Source organism: Lynx rufus, unplaced genomic scaffold, assembly GCF_022079265.1.
Source record: "Lynx rufus isolate CCGP_SWC_20201006 ecotype Redwood Valley unplaced genomic scaffold, mLynRuf1.p SCAF_28, whole genome shotgun sequence".
Classification (NCBI taxonomy): Eukaryota; Metazoa; Chordata; class Mammalia; order Carnivora; family Felidae; genus Lynx; species Lynx rufus.
Window position 1 is genome coordinate 5,429,477 of NW_025814843.1, and position 12,155 is coordinate 5,441,631.

Genomic DNA, 12,155 nt, shown 5'->3' on the forward strand with positions numbered 1-12,155 from the left:
TTTTTAAAAATAACCACTCAAGACTTGGGGATTCATTCTTTCCCCCCCATTGGTGCCTTTACATATGTATGTATTTGTGCCTTCTGTGTTATATGGAAAAATCCACATGTGAGTTAATATTATCCATACTGCTCCGAAACGTACTTTTTCGCTTAAGCAAATGAGTTGATGATAAATCTGGTGTTGACATATGGGTCTATCTCATCCAATTTTACAGCCTCAGAGTGCCCCTCAGGAAGGCTTGCCTTTTAAATTACTTAACCACTTCTCTGTTGATGGACATTTAGGATGTTAACAATTTTGTTATTACAAACAACATGGAAACTGAGCATCTCTGTGTATGCAGCTTTGGATACAAGTGCAAGTATTTATTTAGCATAAATTCCTGGAAGGATTTATCATTTCTATTTTGATAGATGGTGGCAACTTGCCTTCATAAAAGTCAACACCAATAAACTTTCCCTATAGCTGTTTTAGATTTTCTCTGTTCTGCTCATCTCGACAACATTTTCTATCACCGATGTTTTTACTCTGCTAATTGGATGAGGCCACCCCGTAATTCATTCCATGCATTTCCTCATTGATCAGAAGAGTCAAAAAGATAAATCTGCCCCCACAGTTTTATTCCCTCCTGATTTGGGAATATTAGTAAAAGTTCTCAGGATTATGTCCGTTCACTAGAACGGTCTCTGGGGGTTGAAAGGCAGCTATAGGGCAGAATCACGCCTTATCCCCCTGCCCTGCTCTGATTGAATCAGGATTCCTCTATCTTTCTTTCTTTTTTTAAAATTTAATTGATGAATTTTGAAATGCGGAAGAGGCATGTTGTTTCTTCATTTTTACTCATCTCTTTAGGTATTGGGAAAGAGACTTTCTGTGAAGACGTTTCCATTTTAAGGAAGAAATTGAGTTGCTTTTTTTCTATGAATGCAATATTCTCTTGATCCTTACCGGTGATCTTCATTTTGCTTTTCGAAAAGGGTTTTTAGAGTTGTCTCCTGTGTTAACCATTTTTCCTCCAATATTGTTTCTTCTTTTCTTTAAGTTTATTGATTTCTTTTGAGAGAGAGAGAGAGAGAGAGAGCGCGCGTGCGCGACCGAGCAGGAATGGGGGAGGAGCAGAGAGAGAGGGAGAGAGAGAATCCCAAGCAGGCTCTACACCATCAGCACAGAACCCAGCGCGGGGCTTCCAAAGACCAAACCGTAAGATCGTGACCTGAGCAGAAATCAAGAGTGGGACGCTTAACTGACTGAGCCATCCAGGCGCCCCTGTTTCTCCTTTGAGTGCAACTAGGTATCGATCTGTCTTGATGGCTCAAATCAGGTTAAACCAAATGTCATTACTGATACTTGCTGTGGTGTAACCTACAAAAAGGGCAGTTTCGTATCTGGCAAAGCTTTAAGAATCTCTTGTTTTTCCACCTCCGCTTTTCTCTGTAGTGTGGCCACTGACGGGGGGTTAGGCGCTGTCGCCAGGTGAGGTGGGCTGACCCCTGTGTGAACCGGAGCCTCTGAGGGTTTCCCACTGCTGGGCCACACAGCAAATGGCTGTGGGTGGGAGGGGAGGAGGGAGAGCTTTGAGCGTCATTTCTCATTTCATCATCCTCAGGAGTTGCCCTTCGCTTTTTGAGCCCACGTGTCGACCGTGACATTGGGACCACATGGGACCACTCTCATCTCTGAATCAGTGTCTCCTACAGTATTTTGGACAGCACTCGGCTCCATATAACTAATCTGTTTTTCTATTCTGCTTGCCTGCATTCTGCAACATTTCTGGTCTCCTTGTTACATTATCCCCCCCCCCCAACCCTTAAGGTAATTGATTCACTTGAGTGGGTGAAAACACGGATGGGTGTCCTCTTTGCCATCTGGACCTCATTTCTTGCGAATGACTTTAAGGAATCATTACTGATTCCAAAAAAGGCTAGAAGTTCTTAATATAACAACAGCGAAAAAATTTTTCATTGTCTCTATTAGGGCCCCAGATCTGAATTGCTGCGTGGATAATTTTGATATTACTCTCAAGAAATTGTTAACCCATCGGTTATGTTTATTCTTGGAGAGCCCTCAAAAGTACAGAAAGTTTTCATGTCATTTTAGAAAGCCAGCTTAATCATACTAAAACACCTGACAAAAATTGAACACAGCAAAAGGTGGCCTTTTAAATGACTGTAGATGTAAGCAAATAAAACCTTAGCAGAAAACATACAATAACAAAATAACATAATAACAATACCACATTACCAAAGAAGTGAATGTGAATGCATTAAAGTGCGTTAACGTGATTACCATAAAATAATGCATAAAGCATTAAAGTGATGCACTGTAAAATGTTACTAGATCACAAAAAAAAAACACCACAAATAAACAAAACCCCCCAAACCTCAAGTATCTAAGCATCTGTAAAAGGTCCTACACAAAATCCAAACCATTTAGGGGTGCCTGGGTGGCTCAGTCAGTTAAGGGGTTCATGATCTCAGGGTTTGTGAGTTTAAGCCCCACATCAGGCTCTCTGCTGTCAGCCTCTCTGTCCCCCTCTCTCTCAGCCCCTCCCCTGCTTGTGCACGTGCCTCTCCCTCTCTCTCTCTCTCCCTCTCAAAAACAAACATTAAAAAAACTAAAAAAAAATTTTTATCAACGAGAAATTAGGTAATTGTCTACTGAAACATTAAAAGTAATAGGTGTGGCCAGTAAAGGTGCCAGTTACTAAATATATATGGAAAAGTTCATAACCTGCTTAGATTCAGGGGGAAAAACCATGAAGATATCACGGGGGAAAGATTCATTCACAGAGCAATCATTTATCTAAATTGTTTAGGAACAACCACAGCAAAAAAAAAAAAAAAAAAAAGCAGGAATTGTACAAAGGCAATGAAAAATTTTCCCACGTCATACAATATAATAAGGCATTCCATGTTCTTTGAAGGGGTGATAATGTATTACATTATAAATATGTGAATTCCCTCCCCCGCAACAATCCATAAGAGTAATGAAAGTCCAATAAAAATGTACACAGCATGTTTTGAGGGTGACTGACCTAATAAGCCTAAAATCTGGGGGAGAATAACCATGTGAGAATAACCAAGACGTTTTGAAATGATAGCATTTGGAGTCTTTGAGTGAAAGCATGTAATAAATACTATGACGACAACGTGAGGTTCTCATGACAATGACAGATCGATGGACCAAAATAAGACGTCCCAAGAGAGATTCAAGTATGTATCAATTTAAATGCAAGATAAATGTGTGGATTCACATCAGCGAGAAAAGAATAGGTATTAAGAAAACTAGTTCATCATTTGGAAAGAAAAAAAGTTAGATGGTTCCTTCATTACAAACAGAGAAATGGATCAGGTAAGAAGCTCACTGGGAGGATCTCTTTCTTGGTCACTCTCCCTAGTCGTACTCTTGCTCCCTGTTTATAAAGGAGAACAAAGAGACCTAATCATATCCAAGCAAAGAAGGGGCCGTTCTTAAACTCACTAGATAACCGTGTTGAAAAACATTATTTTGTCCTGTGTAATGGGTCTTGAAAAGTCACATTCGTACGTAGCGATGTGAGTTATTCTAAGTCCTTTACAAGACTGCACCTGTGTCAGAGGTCAAGCTGTAAAAAGCATAGACGTGACCTTGGGCGTCCAGTGTTTCGTTAGTAAAAATAAGCAGTTTCTTTGCAGCCTCAGCTAATATTATTTCAACAGTTAAAGGGCAGAATGCTAAAGAGAAGAGACGATCAGATGGATAAAATGGTCCTCTACCCGCAGAGAAGTGACATTTGCAAAATCGGTCTGTTTCTCTCTCTCTCTCTCTCTTCCTCTCTCCACTGCCTCTCTTTCTTTCTCCTTCTCTCTCTTTTTCTCTATCTCTCCCCTTTCTTTTCTGGAAAGCCTGCAAGAATTATGGAGGCAATGGGGGATGTAAGAGAATCAAGTTTCGGTCTTTTCCAGGAAATGAGAATGATGAGAAGGAGCAGAAGCTTCCAGAGCAGAAATCTCCTGGGAGTTCTACCACCTGAGGACATTTCTGGGACACCTACAGGTATCAACAAGATACAGCAATGTGCTTCTGAGCTGCACAACTCAGGGCACGCTGCCTAGTCTTTGGGCCTCAACTTCTCCATCTGTCAAATAGGGGTTATAAAACCTACTCTCAGGGGTCCACGTGAGGATTGAGTGAAAGCCTGGTTGAAAGGCACTTAACGCTGGGTGGGAGCTCATCAGTGTTAGCTGTTATTATTAAACTAACCGCATTGACACATTTGTTGTGCTTTGAATTGTGTTCTCCCAAAAGGTATATGTTCGATTCCTAGTCCTTAATACCTGTGAATGTGAGCTCATTTAAAAATACGGTCTTCACGGCTGCAATGAACATTTACGTTAAAACGAAGTCATGCTGGATTAAGGTGGGCTCCCAGACTAATCACTGGCCTCCTGATAAGAAGAAACAGAGATGGACACACTGAGGGGATATGACCTTGGGATATGATAGAGACAGAAACTGGAGCTAAGCATCTACGCGCCAAGAAGCTCCAAGAATTAGTGCAACCACCAGAAGCCGGAAAGAGGCAAGGAAGGATCGATCCTTCCCTAGGGCTGACGGAGGGAGTATGGCTCTGCAGACACCTTGTTTCAGACTTTCAGTCTCCAGAACTACGAGAAAGTAATTTTCTGTTGTCTAAAACCACCCCGTTGGTGGTAAATCGTTATGGCGGCCTTGGAAAAATAATACAGCGTGGACTAACGAATCTTGCACTTTTAGGTGCTTAATGATATGACCGAGAAAACTATATTATTACGCAGAACATAATAGGCGGAACTAAAAAGAAAAATAAAAACCATCTACAGAAAGATGTGCCATCCATGGGTGTTTGAAGGCACGCCTTCTAGGTTCTCATGAGAAAACCAAGCCTAAGCGTCTATGCCTACGTCAGTCAGTGCCACAGACACAAAAATGTCTGGCTGCGAGATCGGGTGGGCAAAAAAGAACTCTCTTGCTTGCGCCTTTGAAAACTGAACTGCGTTTCCATTCAAATGCCCATCTTCCTAAGTGGTAGAGATGTGATCTCAGAACATTCTGGGTCATCTCAGGGGCACTCCCTGATCCTCTCCCCCCTGTACCCTTATCTAATCCCTCTGCTCCCACCCAATATCTCCCGGTTGGTCTTAGAGAGTGCCAAGACATAATAGGGAATCTGGGCTTTGGCCATTGTTACCCAGCCACGGGGCAAATGATGAGCTGCCCTTTTGCCCTACCCATCTTCCGTCACTAGTCCGTGCCTGTCACAGTTGTGTGTGTGTGTGTGTGTTTGTTTTTAAATTTATTTATTTATTTTTGAGAGAGACAGAGACAGCGTGAGCAGGGGAGGGACAGAGAGAGAATCCCAAGCGGGCTCTGAGCCATCAGCACAGAGCCCGATGTGGGGCTCGAACTCACAAAACCGTGAGATTGTGACCTGAGCTGAGATCGAGAGTCAGTCACTTATGGCCACCTGGGAGGCTCCATCACTTAAGCGTGGACTTCAGCTCAGGTCATGATCTCACGGGTCATGAGCTCGAGCCCCACGTTGGGCTCTGCGCTGACAGCTCGGAGCCTGGGGCCTGCTTCAGAATCTGTGTCTCCCTCTCTCTCTGCCCCTCCCCCACTCATGCTCTGTATCTCTCTATCTCTCAAGAACAAATAAACATTAAAAAAAAATTAAAACCAAAAGAAGAGTCAGATTCTGAACCCACTGAGCCACCCAGGCGCCCGTTTTTCTTTTTTTTTAAACAGTTGTGTTTTATGCCTTGTTCCAGATTGCCAGGCTTCTCCGGATGTCACTCCCTTATCTCGCCCCTGCTCCCTCTCCGTTATGTTCAGACCCTTCTCCATGCCTCCAGAGCTTTGAGGGGCCCCTAAAGAGGTGTTGTGGGTCCTTTGTGCTAAGGAGCACCACAGCCCTTCTTTTCTGCTCTCGGAGACTTGCCCCTTCCCTGAACCCTCCTTGGGGACTGAGGTACAAGCCTCCTTTGCTCTGAGATTCCCTCAGGCTTAGTCTACGTCTCTCCTCCAGCTCCTGACGAACACATGCCTTGGAGTAGAAGTGACAGGACATTGGCTTCTGCTCAGAAAGCATCAGCATATCACTCTTTCCCTTTCCCTCTGATTTATCCCCCTCTCTTACAACACAAAGAAAAAAAATTTAATCTCTCATAGAGGTGGGGACCCAAGGAAACTCCCCCAGAGTCCCCTTACGTTTCAGATTTATTATTTACATCCTACATCCTTTAAAGTTCACTTAAAAGATTAACGTAATTTTTATCTACTATGAAAAGTGTAGGATATATTTAAAATAAAAGAAAGTAGCTAAAGTACATTAAAACAAACAAACCAACCAACCAACCAACCTGTGGACTGTCTTCTATGTTCAGAAAAGAAGCAGAACAGGGGCACCTGGGTGGCTCAGTCGGTTGAGCGTCCGACTTTAGCTCAGGTCATGATCTCACGGCTCTTGAGTTCGAGCCCTGCGTCAGGCTCTGTGTTGACAGCTCAGAGCCTGGAGCCTGCTTCTGCGTCTCCCTTTCTCTCTGCCTCTCCCCCACTCAACACTCTGTCTCTCTCTCTCTCTCTCTCAAAAATAAATAAACATTAAAAAAAATTTAAAAAAAGCAGAACATGACCCTCGATGAATCGACTTTTCTCTCTCCTTTACTTATCTAAACAGGACCCGTTTTTCAACGAACAGTTGTTTCTTCTGATGTTCTTTTATTATCATTATTATTGTACCCAAGAGATTTTGAAAGCCGGGATGGTTAGTCTCCTGAAAAAAAAAAAAAAAGGTCTCCACACTTTTGCATGCTAATTCAGTTTTTGATAGGGTGTCTTTCAAAACCTGCACCCCTTCCTTTCATATGTGAAATAACTGACCCAGACCAGAGGCGGGAAGCATGAGGAAATCTTTATGCAATTATCAATCCTTCCAATGATTTTTGGCCAAATCAATAATTCATGAAAATTGCCATTTGTCAAGTCCTTAGTTAAAACCCTATCCCTTGGGGGCGGTGGGCCTCTGGGGAAATAACAGAACAAAGAAAACCCCAGATACTTGGTGACTTGTCCTCCACCTGGTCTCAGAGTAAACCAACCCCTTGCTGTATGCAGCTGAGGCCCCGGGACGTCCACAAAACACGTGTCCTCTGGGGTTCCTGACAATAACAAGTCCTGTACAGTTTAGGATTATGTTTCTTGACCCGTGTTCCTCAAAACAGTGACCGTTACTAGCTAGGGCACGGGTAAAGAGAGCCCGTGGTCCAAAAGGCTTGAAAACATCAGATCGAGCAAATTTCCTTTCTGTCTTCTTTACTGAAAAGTCGTCTCAGAGACTAGACTATGCTACTACTGAACAGGAATGCTCGAGACTTCTTACTATTGCCTTGCCCTAATTTTTATTTGTTTCCCAATCTGGAACAACCACCCCTCGCTCATCCCCATCTGCAAAAAATCGTACTCCTTCTTCAACAAGGTCTTTCTAAATTCCACTTACTTCGGAAATTCCTGGTCACCTCTCCATTGGATCTGAATTCTCAGTAACTCACAGCTCGATAATAATAAATTGTTCGCCATCAAGTCACTTGCGATCGAGGAAGCAATTTTTACCCTGGCGTGAGATTAGCGAGAACCATAGAGGATTTGGATCCTCTGCGGCCTCGTTTCAAGCCTGCCTCCACGTCTGGGGGGAACTGACTCGACACCAAGATGCTACCTTCAGTTCTGAATGGCACTTGACCCTCCTTCCATGTGGAGTGGGTCCCGACTTCTGCTATTCCTTCCTCTGTTGTATCGACTCTATCTAGTTCCTTGCTCTGGGAGATATTTTAGATTTTCTCTTCCTGTTTGTACCCTCTACTGACATTGCAGTTTGGGATTCTATGATTCTATGGCTGGCATCTAACTATAGCCTCTTTACCAGGTTGTCGGCTGCAAGCTTTTCTCACTTGTCCCGAATTCGGTTCTCAGCGTCTTCTTCTAAAATGCTACCTTTATTATGCCTGGGGCTGAGGACCAGAAATTGGGCATTTGCATTTGGGGTCTGAAGATCCTGGACCTCCTTGTTGCCTCTTTGTTTTTGTCTGTGTGGATTTATAAATAAGTCCAAGTCTGTGGGACCAGGTAGGTCTATACCCCAAGCAAGGATGTACCAACCTTCTATTCTCTTCATGTTGTGATTGAAGGAAGTTCTGAGAAGCAAAAGGTTTCCATTCATGAATGATAAAGCTTTTACAAACTGTATGGGAATGTTGCACATGTAGAATTCAAAGCAGCAGGTATATCTGTTGTGTAAGAGTCGTCAGTTGGATTTCAGGGGCTAACATTCTTATATGATGGTAAAAAAAATTAGCAATGTGTTAAACCTCTCATCAGGTAAATACAATTTATTTTATGTTTAAAAATTTTTTTAATGTTTATTTTTGAAAGAGAGAGAGAGAGAGAGCACAAGCAGGGGAGGGTCAGAGAGCGAGGGAGACACAGAATCTGAAACAGGCTCCAGGCTCCGAGCTGTCAGCACAGAGCCCGACACGGAGCTCAAACCCACGAACTGTGAGATCATGACCTGAGCCGAAGTCGGACGCTTAACTGATGAACCACCCAGGTGCCTCAATACAGAGATAACTTAAAATGTCAAAATGAGGGGCACCCCAGTGGCTCAGTCGGTTAAGCATCTGACTCTCGGTTTTGGCTCAGGTCATGATCTCACGGTTTCGTGAGTTCGAGCTCTGTGCCGGGCATCATGGAGCCTGCTTGGGATTCTCTCTCTCCCTCTTTCTCTGCTCCCACCCCGCTCACGCCATCTCCGTCTCTCTCAAAATAAATAAATAGACCTTAAAAATAAAATGTCGGAGTTAGTTTACTGTGTTTGGGCTACACTTTCTGGAGTCAGGCTAGGTAGGTGGTGAGCGGTTCAGGCCTGGCTGGTGGATGCGGGCAAAAGGGCAGGTACGATCAGTCAGGTGCATGGGGTAACACCTGGTCGGTCTCAATGGTGAGCACACCCCGTACAGGCTGGGGTCATTAATAACATCACTGGTGGGACGGTCTGGTCGGCTGGCAAGAGAGTCTGTGTGATGGGATACGAAACCGGATCTGATGACACAGAGACAGGCATGCTTTCCTAAAATCTCAAAGAACGTTGGAAAGAGCAGATTTTACTCCGCGGTGGAGATGAATCAGGGTCTCAGAGCAAGTTTTCTGGAATCGCTCTCTCTCCCTGGCTCACCTTCGTATTCCTGTGTTGACTTCAACCTCAGGCATGTTCCCCCTCAGTGAGGAAATGTAACCGCCTGGAAACCTAGGGCAAGGGCACGGATCGTCCAGCAGTCACCCCGCCCGGCAAAGCCCTGTCGTTGAAGGATTCTGCGTCTTGCTTATTTCCCCGAAGTCTGGAAAAGCAGATGCTACAGACTGGCAGATAGATTACTCTGACATCGAAAGCCAAAGGTGAGTTTAGCTGTACTGAGATTTCACGGCATGAGCGTAAGAAGGAGTTTTTGCCTAGAGGAAGCCTTGGGAGCTGTTTTTTGAAAAAAGGGCAGACAGACATTATAGACATCCATTGCAACAGCCACCCGTCTCTGGTCTGAATTGTCAACACTTGGGGCAGAAAGCACCTCTTCCCAGGACCCCACACAGGTCATAAGCACACTTCATCCTGGAGGCATTCAGCGCCGGTATGAGTGCCGTTGACAATGATCAAGGTGTTTCATCCCCAAAACGCTGTGCTGCCATCGGGCAGGAAGCTGTCACAAGGAATTGTACCCCTGCAGTGATTACCATGTGGACGTGTCTCCTAGCATTCATGAAGGAAGGGACAGCCTGTACGTCGAAAGTCTGGCCCACGGTAGATATTCCTTTGGTCCTTGCCTCCCGCCTTCTGATGAACAAGGGCTTTTTCGAGGCTGTTTCTGACCGAAGTTGATCTTTTTGGGTCTTCAGGAAAATTCCTAGATGCAAAATGTCTGATGCAGGTCTTGAGAGGGAGAGAGCTGATGGTAACAGAAGCGTTAGGTGAGAACATGAAGAAAAAAAGGAGAATGGCATCTTATCTGGTAACTTCGTTCTCAGGAACAGTGAGTCCCCTAAAGAAAAGACAGGGGTACGTGATTAAATAGAGACTAAAGCAATACAGGAGCCTAAGGCAAGTTCTGAGGCTACCAAAATCACACTCCGGCTTCTAGGAAACTTCCTTAAGTTCATCCATTAGGGGCGCCTGGGTGGCTCAGTCGGTTAAGCGGTTCAGTGTCTGACTTCGGCTCAGGTCATCATCTCACAGTTTGTGAGTTCGAGCCCCGCGCCGGGCTCTGTGCTGACAGCTTGGAGCCTGGAGCCTGCTTCCGGTTCTGTGCTCTGTGTCTCCCTCTCTTTCTCTGCCCCTCCCCTTCTCATGCTGTCTCTCAAAAAAGAAATAAACATTAAAAATAAGTTAGTTGATTAAGAGAAACACTTTCTTGGGGGCTAAAACAAGTATATAAATAAAGATTTGGTCACAGTTATGTACTCAACATTTATTGGCTGCCCGTTGTGACCGCCACACTGGGAATTTCCCCTGTGATCCAACCTATCAGGCTCCTGCCCCCATTCAATTCCTCAGGACCCATTTCAAAATCCACCCTCCCCGTAATTTCTAGCTGATTATTTATTGCCACAATGGTTCTGTGCTAACAGGAATCGGTCACTGAGCTGGAATCCCGCCCTCCAGTCTCGACGCTGCTGAGAAATCCTTCTCTTGGAGAAATCTTCCTTAAAAAGCCAAGCATTTGCCTGTTGATCTCCACAGATGTCCGATAAAAGTACAAACTCTCAAGAAAAATCACACGAGGCCCTCGGGATCTGGCTCCTGGCTTTCATCTCTGTCGTCATTTCTTGTGTTCCTTCTAGCTCCCCTCCAGTGACTTCCCCAGGCCAAGCCCATGCTTCATTCAGGCTGAAACACGAGCAGTTTACAACACACAGTGCCCTCTCTTGACTCGGCCTTTTTGTGAGGTGCTCTCTGACGGGAATGCCCAGGTCCCTTCTTCCCTGGGTCCCTTAGCTCGTCAACACGTCTTTACTGGACATCTCCTTGCACCAAGTGATATGCTAGATGTCCACGGGCACTACTGAGCGATGGCCTTGGGCTCTTTGGAGTGCTTATAGTCTAAGGGGGGGGGGCATAGCGTAAGCTCATACCTTTAGTGTTACAAACCCTCATAGAGTCTGTAAGGAAGATAGCTGGGGACTCCAGAGAATCTGTGCCAGGAGACTTGATCAAAATAGGGGTGGGGGAGGGACACAGAAGGCATCCTTAAGATGTGTTCCAGCTGATAGCTGAAGGGTGAAGGGGATGCGTATTATAGGTAGAGACACCAGGGATGCTGAGACAGGAAGGGGAACGCATAGCCAAGAACCGAAAATGAACCTGGTGAACGTGTAGCAAAATATCTGCTACTTCAGTAGAACACAATGCAAATTTGCATGCTAAAGAGTGTGTGCGGGTCTCGTCTCATTAAGATGATAAGCTCCTAAGGCTCATGTTTCCCCATTTGCAGGACAGACTCTGCTCTGCCAGATCCATTTTACCCTCTGTTCCAGCCCCAGGAGGAGGTGACTTTCATCTGTTGTATCAATGGGCTCCTGAACTCTCTGGCTTCCATGTTGGTGTGGCCAGTGGGGTTGGAAAGACCTGGAAGGAGGGCCGGGAGTGTAGGACGGACGGTAAAGGAATGGGGCAATGGAGCGCTATACGCATGTTCTCTGGGGTAAGGGAGGTAACACAGGTCCAGTGAAGCATGCAGGTTCTTTGAGCAGGACCATTTGTGGGTTCATACACATCAACTAGGCTCATTATTACAGATGTCCAAAGGATGCTCTCTGTATTCTCCACACTGCTAGAAAGTCTTAGTATTTTTAAAGAATTATCTAGCTCTATCATCTATCTGTCATCTATATTTACCTACCATCTATCTATTACCTATATATATATATATATATATATATATATATCTTTATCATCTATCTCATCTTTTTATCTGTCTCATATATACCTACGTCCACCTGTCTATATGTATTTATGTATACTTATGTATATAACATTATATATAGCTTATATATACTTATGTATATATATAGTACATATATACAAGTTA